Genomic DNA, 13,246 nt, shown 5'->3' on the forward strand with positions numbered 1-13,246 from the left:
GAATCATTTTTTATCACATAGTAAGGATGTAGTAAGTGTCGTAACTAATATATCTCCTCCTCTTTTACCTCCTGAAAATAAAAGTGATTCAACCTTTGCTCCTAAAACAGGGAGTCTAAAGGTTACCTGTGGGATGAGCTAGACCTCCTGCAGTAAATTCCAAGACATAGAAACCTGAAATAGATATTTCTTTCTTCCAGTTCTGGAGCTGGAAAGGCAATGTGAAGATTCCAGCAGACGTTGACTTCTGTAAGGTCTGAGAGATGCCCTGTTAGCTGCCTGAGAGAACGAGAAAGAGAGAGAGAGAGAGACAGAGAGAGACAGAGAGAGAGAGAGAGAGAGAGAGAGAGAGAGAGAGAGAGAAGGAGAGGAGAGACGAGAGAGAGAGAGAGACGAGGAGAGAGTGAGGGAGAGAGGAGAGAGAGAGGAGAGGGCAGAGAGGACGAGAGAGAGAGAGAGAAGGACAGAGAGAAGTGTGTGTGTGTGTGTGTGTGTGTGTCTTCGTCTGCATGTGTGTGTGTGTTTGCACAAAAGAAATTCTTATAGTGAGAAGACTTTTATTATGAGTCACACGTTTACAACCTAAATCCAATATAATTATCTTCTATGAGTGCCAGCTTTTAATATTGTAAGACTGTGAGGTAATAGCTCAAGTTTCTTTTTTTGGATAGTGGAGGCAGAGACATATCATCCACAATGTGCATGTATTTCAAGCAGGAATTCAGGCTAACGAAATTTAGGTATTCTAACCTCAATTCAGTTGGGAAAAGGCAGCATAGCTCATTAAGAGTCAGTCTGGTGGAATGAGACAGTATAATGAATGCTCACTTCACTAAAAAGTGAAACATATGAGGAAGGAGTTTAAGTGATACTTCTTAAATGATTTTATCTTCACAGTTCTGGATGGATGTTGCTGTGAAAAATACCATGGCCAAAAGCCATTTGTGGAGGAAAGAATTTATTGGTCCCAAGTTATATTCTATCATTGGGAGAAGTCATGGCCAGAACTCTACACAGGTCCTAAAGGCAGGAACTAAAACAGAGAGGATAGAAGACTGTTGAGACCACAATGGCTTGTTTTACAGGGCTTGCACAACCTGCTTTAGTAGCCAACCTAGGATCAGCTGCTAAGGGATGGCATCAACTGCCGTGGGCCAGGACCTTCTACTTCATAGACCATTAACCATGTATCTACCCTACAGAGTAGCCTACCAGCCAATCTGATGGAGGTATCATATTCCTCATTGTCTTCTCTTTCCAGATCTACCTGGCTGATGCCCAGTAGACAAAACTCTAACCAGCACAATGGAAAACCTCAGGAACTTCTTACTTTAGCTATCAGTTTCCCCAGCTGTAAAAATAAGGTTATTTAACATCTTTCTCAGGCTGCTTTTAGGTGACTAGCATGAGACTATGTGTAAATAATCTAGGGCAACAATTATAGATTAGCAACACTGATAATGGAGTGTTTATTTTTATTCTGACATTTCTCCTTCCTGTCTCATTACAGCCGTGTTTGCTTCAGCAGTACAGAAAATAATTATTTTTATTCAAATGAGTAGCTTAACATCCATGCTTAATGGTGTGTAGCACAATAGCTGTTATACATATTGTTAAATACATGTTTGACTGACTTTGTAATAATCTTAATTGCAACATGAAATTCCTTTCATGCATACTCAGTCATCAAAGCCTCTTGCTTATGACTGCTTTCAAGCTGAAAGGATTGCAGGGAACACTGGTCCAATATAGGATAACTAGTGGGTCTGACTGAGACAAGCATGATATCAAAGAAAGAACATGAGGTTAGGGGTCATGTTGATCAAGAATTGAAAGTTGTAGGTCCATTACCACCATTTATTCAATGTTACAAAAGCATTCTTCCATAGAACAAGGCTAGTAATTGCTACCATCAAGGGCCATGTGCAGAATAAAAGTACAACAGAAAAAGATGATCAGTGGGATCTGAGACAACATGTGAAGGGATACGGTAGAAAGTCGATTAAACTAGTTATTTCTATTTTCATAACTTGAACAGAACTACCAGAAATCTATTGCATTGGCCACCTTTGTTTTTCTGGTAAGATGCTATCACCTCCTCTCCTTTAATTTTTCTGACAAGACAGAGCAATACACAACACCACTGTATGCTGGGGACATTATCAGCCTGTACATGAGGGAGAGTTGAGACAGCAGCAGGCAGCCCACTTCTTCCTTACCTTTTCCATTTCACTCAGACGTTTCTCATGGTTGCCAGAATATCCCAAAATACACATTCCTCTGGTATTGAGTCAGTGGCATCGTGGGCTTTCTCAAAGAGAGGAAGCACATTTGAGTCAAGAGGAAATGGGATAGTCAAGCAGGAAAGGAATTCAGACTGCCATCCTGTATTGTATAATAGATATGTCAAAGCCACATTAGGATGTTTAGAGAAGTTAAAAGTCTGTGTCAGTCTGTGCTACACTTCCAACAGGGAAGCTGACGTTCCTCCTCCTAATTAGAACACATTTTCTTGAGTAGTGTCTTTGTTTGGTGTCCATTTTCCTGTTTTCTACTCTGTGTAGAAGCTCATCCCCCTTGCAGGAGTAAGCCTATCTGGGGGGGGGGCAGTCATATGCTTCTCAAGAAGCATAGGCTCCAGGTGTGTACCTTTCTCAGCACCTCAAACTGTATTAAGTCACACTTGGCTATTTTTCTTTTTTACCTTTTCCTGTTCACCTTGACGAGGTCAATTCTCTTCAGTCTTGGAGACAAATTTACTATAGCAGTTTAAACTTCATCACATCATCTTACTATGTATGTGATGCTCCTTATTCCTCAGGTATCATCGGCCAGTATCAGTGCACTAGGGAAAATAGAATGGAGTAGATGGACAGGGAGTTTGGAAGTCTGGCTATAGGAACGGGAATGACCACACTCTGGGATCAGCTTCACGAAAGTAGCCTAATTTTATTCAGGGTGAAGGAGGTTTATATAGAACTTTGGCGTGGGGTAAGACTATTCAGGCATGGGAAATGTCTTTGGCTGATGGGCCAAGGTGCTGAGACACCCCATTTTCTTGAGGGGCCATTCCAGGAATCCCAGGTACTTGCTGAACTGGTTCTTATCAGGAGAAAAGGAGTTGGACCTGTGTTTTCCCTTAGGGCAATGTGACATTCCTCAGGTAGAAGGTGTGGGGTCCAGAATGCCCCAGCCCACCAGGAGGAAGAGAAGAAGTCTCCCAGACCAAGGGAGTCTGCCATAGAGCTAAGGGCTTTCCTAATATCAGACTTTCCGGACACTATGGAGACAGGTTGATTCAATCACTGTTCCTGTGCTCCTCTGAGGGGTTCATGGCAAAGAGAAGCTGTGCATTGGAAATATGTTAACTTTGCAAAAAACTACTAACTTCTTTTCTTCTTCCCAAGTAAGGTCTCCATTGAGGATATGTAGTTAGTGTAATGCAGAAAATAAGAAAATGCAGCTATAGTAAATATAAATATTTCTGATTATTTCAATCTAGAATAGTTAGAAACAAACAAAAAAGATTGTACCCCAGCTGTAATTTAAAACAGAAAGAAGTGATGAAAGTTTAAAATTAGAGTTGTTGTGGAAAAGAGTGAGTCTTCTCTTATGGATACTATAAATACCAGATATAGAATTCTTCCGAATAGTTATCAAAATTACCTTTGAAACATTGGGAGGGACAGACTTTTTAGTTTGAGATGATGACTTGATGATGAAATTCAGAGTATCCAAGAAGCAATTTGAAGGCAAATGTTTTTATCACTGCAATAACATCTGGTTATTACCTTTCTGGTTATAAATTAATAGTTTAGAATATTAAAGACATCGGTCCCAGAGAAATTGTTTTTCACTACCTTATGTAATTCTGAGCAGCTTAGGGCACTGGAAAATTAGACCTGTAACTGAAGCTGGGAATCACATGTCTCTCACATTCTTTTGAAGATTCTGTGTAGATTCATTTGTAAATAACTAAAAACATTGTTTCTCTGTGTCCATTATAACAGATGGAGAAGTGTGGAAGCAGTTCTACTTTTATTGGAAAAGAAAGAGGAAAGTGGATAAAGAAACTGTGGTACATATACACTATGGAATACTACTCAGCTATTAAAAACAAGGAATTCCCGAAATTTGTGGATAAATGGATTGAGCTAGAAATGATCATAATGAGTGAGTTAACCCAGAAGCAGAAAGAATCAAATGGTATATACTCACTTATATCTGCATACTAGCCCAAGGGGCATGTCCCACGAAAGCCTTCACTTACCAGGAAACTGGGACAGAGGGGAAGGCATCCTATTGGGACTCTAAATGAGAGACGCATGGGAGAACAGCAAAATAAAAGGATCCAGAGGGTCCTAGAAATCTACAAGTAGAACAATATGATAGGCAGATTTGGGCCCAGGGGTCCCGCTCAAACTAAGGCACCAGCCAAGGACAATACAGGAGGTAAACTTTAAACCCCTTCCCAGATCTAGCCAATGGTCAGAATATTCTCCACAGTTGAGTGGAGAGTGTGATACGACTTTCTCACGTACTCTGGTGCCTCACATTTGACCATGTCCCCTGGAGGGGGAGACCTGGTGGCACTCAGAGGAAGGACAGCAAGTAGCCAAGAAGAGACTTGATACCCTATGAGAATATATAGGGGGACGTAATCCCCCTCAGGAACAGTCATAGGGGAGGGTAATAATGGGAAAATGGGGGGGGGGAAGAATGGGAGGATACAAGGGATGGGATAAACATTGAGATGTAACAAGAATAAATTAATAAAAAAAAAAGAAAGAGGAAATGGACATTTAATTCTACAAATTAAAAGGTCTTAAGGATTAAATATCTATAAGCATACCACATGCCTATTACTGTGACGTATATGTTATTTATATCATTTACTCATTGAACCACAAATATTTTATGAAAGGCACACTGTAGAAATATTTGTGAGTCAGAATTGCTTCTCTGTAAGATGTTCTGACTACAAGCCTGTTCACACATCAACAACATGGGATTAAATTTCCTAGAACATGACTGTCATTTTCATTTACCTTTTTGTGTTATCATTGAGGGCTGGCAAAAAATTCAGAAAAAAAATTGTATTCATCCGTATCATTAGATTAAGATGTAGGTGAATTCAGTTTACTGTGATTAGAGTGCCAATGCGATATTTCTAAAATTTCTTTTATTTTATCCACATGTATATGTTCCTGTTTATGTGTATCACATGGCAGAAGCAAGAAGAGGAGGATGGGTCCTCTGGAGCTGCAATTACAGGGGGTTGTAATCTGTCAGATAATAGGTGCTAGAATCAGGTTCTCTGTAAGTACTCAACCACTGATCCATCTCTCTAGCTCTGCCAATGGAATATTGATATGGCACATAGCTATGACTAACACTTCTTTCATCACATTGTGAGAGAAGTTGCCGATGACCTCTGACATTGTTGTTGATGCATTTCCTTAGTTCATTTCTGTTGCTAACGAACAGTAAGGCTTGATTATTTATAATGGATACAGGTGTGTTTGTTTAGCTCATGCTTTCAGGGCACGTGGTGACTGCACGTGAGGGCAGAGTGAACTATTCCAACATGCTGGAGACACAGACGGGCAAGTATATACACACACCAAAGAGACAAAGCATGAGGTCTCAACTCACTTCCTAACAGGATGTTCTCTGGAGAAATAATCCAGACTCATTAAAATGATGATAATTCCTCTTAGTGACCAAAAGTCTGCTTCGGTGTTCAAACACTCATTTGTGCACCAAGAGCAAACAAACTAAACAAGTTTTAATGGACAAAAGGAGAAAACATATTTGTACCACAGGAAGCATGGTTGGATTTAGAGTCATGTGTAAATAAAATTTAATATAAATACACACACACACACACACACACACACACACACACACACACACACACACATATATATATATATATATATATATACACACTCTTAAATATAATGTATACACGTATAGGCACACATTTAGTTGTATTCATTTCTATTTCTGCTTTCTGGAAACTAGAATGCTCTTACATTTTTAAGCTGTTATCTTTATTAGATAGTTATCCAGAAATAATTACTATCACATGAGTATTTTCCCTTCAGATTACATTAGAACTTTCACAAACATGTTTCTTTTAATTTAGTTATTTTCAGAAAAGTTTAATAGCTTGTATCTTGTTTCCCTTCACTTCATGCATTCTGAGAGGTTAGGAAACTCACCATAGTCCACGTTCTACTCAGCACAGGACATATGTGAGAGCAGAGTGTGCGGGGGGCATTGGCAAGACAATACTGTCAGATTGTTTGGACATCTTTTCCACAGACCGTTGTTATGGACAAAAGAAAATCCACATTCCCAGCTCCTGTATGTTTCTTAAGAGGGAAGAAATTGGTCTCATATTTGTATATTTATTGGAATCAGTATCTGTAAGGCACGAAGTCTGTGCTGATGACATAAGTGTGAACCAAAGAAACATGGCTCTGTGTTCGCTAACACTATGATGCTGCTCAGGCAGAAATTGTTCTTTTGAGTCCTTCAGTACTTGCTCCTGTGGCTTTCAACTAGTTGGATCCCTCTTAAGTAATTCAGAATAACCTGCTTTGCTTGAAGTTAACTGCAGGCAAATGCCTTTATATACCCAGGAATTCCTTCAGTGCAGCACCCATATTGGTACTTGTTCAAACAAGTGAACATTATAAAACAAAACACATGCACAGAATACCAAAGGCTGAGAACAAGTCTTGGAGCAGAAGGAAGAGTTTTCATTACAATGGTCTGAAAATTTACCAGTAGCTCCCAGTGCTATAACTTATATTAATGCAGATAGAACTCAAATTTTAAAAGGAACTCAAAGTCTGTCAGAGTTGAATACATTTAGACCTTGCTATCCAAGATTTCTCAATAGGGTCCTCACAACTAGTTTGTTATATAGACAAACCATAGAAGATATGGCCAGAGATCCCCTGTGTTGATTGGTTATTTTTGTAGACTAAAATCAACCTGTTTTTATTTTTTGTGTTACTTTTAAATGTCATGAACAACATGGGCTCATTCTTACGCCTGTGGAGAACCCAGCTGATTTGTGAGCGGACCACCTAATATATTGATAAAACAAACTGCTTCAAAGCCGAGAAAACACTGATTCAGAACTATTTACAGAAATTGATGTTAATAAAAATGGCTTTCGTCAATATAACCAGAAATGCTGAAAGACTTGAAAGACACAGGGACACTAAATAATTAAATGCAGGGCTTAATGGAGAAAGAGTTTGGCTAGCGCCCTTTAGAAGTACTTTTTAACTAACCTAATGGTTTATTCTAAGTATTGGGTGATGCTATTTTTAGTGCTTCTTAAGTCCTACCTGGACTCATCCCATAGAAAATAATGTTGATAAAAAACATTCTATTTCAAGATAGTGAATATTTGGATTCTGTGTCCTCAACATTCTCAAGAGAAACAGATTATCAGCATGGATGCATATAAGCACATGTGATGAGAGTGGTAGGAGGGGGAAATTTTAAAGAGTTGGTTCACAAAACTAAGAAGTCTGATAAATACAGAATCTATTATGTAGGCCAAGAGTCAGGAGACCTAGAGAGTCTAAATTTTTATTCTTCCTTGGAAATGTCCATTTTTGTTCTTTCAATACCATCACCTAGTGGGGATAGTCACTTAGATTTTTGCTGTTGTTGTTAATTTGTTTAATTAATTAATTTACCTCTTGACTGCTGGTTCCCCTCCCTCCTCTTCTCCCAGTTGTTTCCCCTCAATCTACTCCTCCTCCTCCCTTTATCTTCAGAAGTAGGGAGGCCTCCCATGGTTATCAACCAGTCTTGGCATATCAAGTTGATGTAAGACTATGCTCATCTTCTCTTACTGAGACTAGATAAAGCAGCTCAGTTAAGGGAATGGGTCCCAAAGGCAGGCAACAGAGTCAGAGGCAGCAGCTGCTCCCACTGTTAAGAATCCCATATGAAGACCAAGCTTCACAGCTGTTATATATGTGCAAAGTGCTTGGGTGAGTCCCATGAATGCTTTCTAGTTGGTGATTCAGCCTCAGTGGGCCCCAATGGCCCCAGGTTAGAAGGTTCGGTAGGATTTCTTGTGATATCCTTGACCCCTCGGGTCACTTTCTCTTTCAACAGATTACCCCAGCTCCACCTAATGCTTGGCTGTGAGTCTCTATATCTGTTTCCATCAGTTTGTGGGAGAAGCCTCTCTGATGACAGTTATGCTGGAGTCCTGTCTACAAGTATAGCAGAATATCATTAATAGTGTCAGTATGGGTTCCCTCTCATGGCATGGTCTCCCCCTGGTCCCCTCCCCCCATCCATCCAAGATATCTATTGTAGTTTTCCTTTTCAGTGAGATTCTTTGAGATTTCTTGTTACTTTGCTTCTTTGGATCTGTAAATTGTAGCATGGTTTGTATTTCTTTGTATAGATTACCTCTTTCAGGATTATCTTTTCTAGTTCCACCCATTTGCCTATAAATTCCATGACGTCATTGTTTTTAATATCTGATTAATCCTCTATTGTGCATTTTCTTGATCTGTTCTTCAGTTAGGGACATCTAGGTTGTTTCCAGTTTCTGGCTATAAGCTGCTATGAACGCAGCTGAGCCAGTGTCCTTATGATATGGTAGAGCACCCTTTCGGTCCATGGCTAGGAGTGGTATAACTGAGTTTTGAAGTATATCTATTCCCAATTTTCTGAGATACTGCCAGGTTGATTTCCACAGTGACTGTACACATTTGCACTCCCACCAGCAATGAAGGAGCCTTTCCTTGCTCCACATCCTCACCAGCATGAGTTGCTGCTTGAGTTTTTAATATTAGCTATTCTAAGGGTACACACATTTTGAAGGACATAAAAGTCAATCTCATGAATAAAAAAAATTCTTTCACAGAATCTTCCAGAATATTGTTTGAAAAATAGTTGGGCATGGTGTCCTAGTCAACTTGACCCATCAAATTAGTCCTCTCTGATTCTTAACTTATTTAAACTGTGAGGCGAAGTAATTTGGGCAATGGAAATGGAGCCACTATCAAAAAGATGAGAGGATAACTATGAAGCTCTTCTGGGTTGAATAGTTCTGTTCTGTTTTTCAAGTGCTCCTCAGATCTCTTGAGTACAAATATAATTCTAATAATAACTACAATAAAACGAGCTATGTAAAAAGAAAATGACGGTAAAACACCAGGATACCAGTGTCAGCCCAGGAGACAATAGGTGATTCTCTTTTGCCGGCAGATTGGCGCTATTCTTCTCCTTACTGATGGGTACATACACTTGGTCCCTCTTCTGTGCCAGTGAGTAGTGCTGTTGAATTATTTATGATGCTCAGCTTGGGACTGCTCCACACCTGCCTGCTGTTGCTGACAATGTTAGAGTAAGGTAGGAGTGGGGTTTCCTGTAGCTGTTGGTTGGCAGTACCTTGTATAGCAAGGGAGGTAGTTAAATCACTCTGCCATTCTTGGTTTACTCCCATGACAATTGTGTGGATCATTCTGGCTCCACCATATGCTGTTAACCTGGCTGCAGTGGGTGATGATGATGTTTTCACCTTTCTACCACTAACTTTAGTCATAATGATAAACAATACTTGTAATCGGCAAAGGGAATTGTTTCATCTCCTGCCTTCCTACTGTGGTTCTGCATTTCATTTTTCTTTAACCAGAAACTGGAATGGGATGTGATTTGGATAGACTCCAGACTTCTGTATCCTTGAGATTTTTGACTTTAGAGGAAAAGAATCCTATGTTGAACACTTTCATTTTCTTCACCACCACTTTGCCTACTCCTGCTAGTTTAAATACCCACATACAATAGATGTGAAAAGAATTCATCTTAGGACTGAATTGGTAGTTCAGTGGTAGGGGACTTGTTAAGCATGTGCAAAAGTTTAATTCCAGACTTAACTCTGGGCATAGGGGACAGTTACATGACTTTTTAGGTTATACTTATCCACAGTCACAGAAAACTTCTATGCAGACAAATTAAGTTATTGATTTTGTCAGCATATGCTATGCATCATGGAAAATGAACGTGGAATTAGATGTCACATCGAGATCAATGAGCTTTTTCTTCTTATTTGAAAAAAAAGACTCAGTTATATTTGAGAGATAATTCAATGATGTTTTAGAACAATTTCTGCTTGCACTCGGTAATGCTCTCCTATAAGTACTTTAATGATAAGGAATATGCATACGTTCTGTGTTATATAAAATTAATTAACCAACTAAATTTCTCAATAGAAAGTAGTTAATTTTTAAAAAAGTAGTTAATTTAACTAATGGATTTTTTTCTTAACTAATGCACCAGAGCGGTCTTGTTTAATGCGTTTACATTTATTCTTCTAGTCCCTAAGCTGATTGCATTTTAATCTCCCTTTTATCTTGCCAACTCCTATTAATGAGCATATTTAAATACACAAGACATTAAGTTTGGATAAATATTACTACACATACCAGTTATACACAGTTATACACAATTATCTAGCCATAGCTTAACTGCCACCCTTGGTTGTTTAACTGACCCTTTTGTTAATGGTGAGAATATTTTGCAAGGTAAGCATGGATTCTTTTTCCCCAGTAACAGACTTTTTGTGTTATTGAAAGATTTCCACTCACATGTGGCTTTGTGTGTGTGTGTGTGTGTGTGTGTGTGTGTGTGTGTTCTGTTGTGTCAATACCATTACTATTCAAGTGGATAGTGTAGGCAGAGTCCTGAGGGAAGTTAATTCTGAAGCACATTGGAATATAGATATTATAAGGGAGACTCCATGATTGTTTCGTAGTAGAAACAGGGAAGAAAGAACTGTCGGTGAGTAGTGCTGAGGGGACTGTGTTAGGTTTTCAGAGATGTTCCTTTTCAGAGTCAAAGGCCTGAGTCTTAAATCATACCCAGCCTAAGTTGATAGATATTAGGGAGGCACTATGAAGAATCTCAGGCTTACGCAGCATCACTCTCTCCAACCCAGGGAGAGTTCCAGTGATGATGCACAGCTGAAAAATAAGTCAACTGTAGAAAAGAATTTAAAATATTAATGTTTCCGTATGTTAGTTTTCCTTTTTTTTTTTTTCATTATAGATTTTGTCCATATAAAATTCTATTTAAATTCTTGGTGCTGTTTCCAGTTTTCCTGTTTCATCTCTTTATTTTGGGTACTATATTTAGGTAACACTAATAGGAAGGTCATCTGAACATACTGAAATCCAAATCCCAACTTAACTAAGCAATGAAAATGAAGATATAACATCCTGTACAGTCTTTAATTAATCTCAACAGCCTAGATTTTACACATATTTCTCTTCCAAATGATTAAAAAAATACAATCTAAAATAGCCAAGTAAATTTTATAACATATTTCAATGGGATTTATGTGTTAATCTATAATATTAATATTTCTCAGTAATGTCTTAAGCTCAAAGTATGATTTTTATACCCTTTACTTAAAATATAGTTGTATCACCTTTTCCCTCCTCCTCCCCTCCACCATTCCTCCCTCCAGCCCCTCCCATTTCACTGTTGTGGTTCATAGGTGGTGCGACTGGGTAGGGCTGTTAGTTGCTTATGTTCCTGGGCAGAGTTCATAGTATTTTCTGTTATCAGTGAAGTTAGACACCATGAAGGAGGATTTTAGCTTAGATTCATCTTTTTTTCCGAAGTGTGTGATGTTTTCATCAACTAGTGTCTTACCTTTAATCTCTGAAAGGCAACCAAACTTAGCAGCCCACCTATTATCCACACTATTTAGAGAATCACTTAAGGAAAACCACTGGAAAAGAAGTTTATTGTACTCTGGTGCCTCATATTTGACCACATCCCCTGGATGTGGAGACCTGGTGGCACTCAGAGGAAGGATAGCAGGTTACCAAGAAAAGACTTGATACCCTATGCGCATATACAGGGGGAGGAGGTCCCCCTCAGTCACAGTCATAGGGGAGGGGAGTAAGGGGAAAATGGGAGGGAGGGAAGAATGGGAGGATACAAGGGATGGGATAACCATTGAGATGTAACAAGAATAAATTAATAAAATAAAATTTTAAAAAATGTTTAAGGACAGACTGAAAGAAAAGAGTTTATTGTGCCTAATAATGAAGTTTCTGTTAGAGTACAGTTCTTGTAGGAGCATTGTCAACTCACTTGACACAACTTTGCTTAGCGTGTGTGTATTTGTGTGCTGTATGAGCACATGCATATACATATGTCCATATATGTACTGTGTATAGTTTTAGGTAGATATTAAATAATATAAGTCATTGAAACTTTATCAACCCATCTTGATGCTATTTGTTCTTAATTTTTCCATCTGTTTCTCTATGATTACCCCCATCCCCCCTAGTTTAAGGCCCATCCTCCCATCATTCCATTTCCCACTTTATATCACCTGTACTCAGCTGTATCTCTCCCAAAGCCACCTCCCACCTGTGCTCCCTTTATACTTCCTTGTTTTCTGTGGTTACTGCATGTTGTGTACTTACCTATGGGATTATTTGTTTCCTTGGCTTGTTGTTTCTTGATTCACTTGTATATTCTCTGTATTAATCCTCTGTCAGATATATAGCTAGTACAGACTCTTTTCTATTTTGTGAGTATCTTTTTCCCTTGACTATTTCTTTTGTGATACAAAAGCATTTTAGTTTTATCAAGTCCCACTTGTAAATTGTTGCCCTTAATTCCTTGGCAAGTGGAGTCCTGTTCACAAAGCCTCCTACTATACGTGTTTCTTGTAGAGTACGTCCTAGGTTTTCTTCTGGCAGGTATAGTGTTTCAGGTATCAAAATGAGGTTTTTGAACCATTTGGATCTATTTTTGTGTGTGTGTATGAGCAGGGTGATACATATGAGTATAATTTTGGTCTTATTAAGATGGAAATCTAGGGAGTTCAGGTTAGCAGCTTCCAAAATGGAAAAAAAAATGACAGAGATAGTTTGCTGCTTGAACAGTCACCCAAAACTCTCTATTAAGTTGGAGCATCGTCTTAAGCCTTATGGCCCAATATATCTGACAGACATATTTGTAAGACAGGAACTATTGAGGACTCGCTTACTCTGTCTTGGCCGAGTTTGGCCATCGACTCTGCCTGCATCCAAGCTTGCCCTTTTTTTAGGCAGAATTCTGTCTGTGATAGAAACAAGCACATTTTGTCCAGTTTCTTGTTTGCCACATTTGAAGCCATCTCCATAAGGAGGTTCTTTGATGCTCATCATCTTTGAGGTAGGCTGGGTGCTGC

Source organism: Acomys russatus, chromosome 24, assembly GCF_903995435.1.
Source record: "Acomys russatus chromosome 24, mAcoRus1.1, whole genome shotgun sequence".
Lineage (NCBI taxonomy): Eukaryota > Metazoa > Chordata > Mammalia > Rodentia > Muridae > Acomys > Acomys russatus.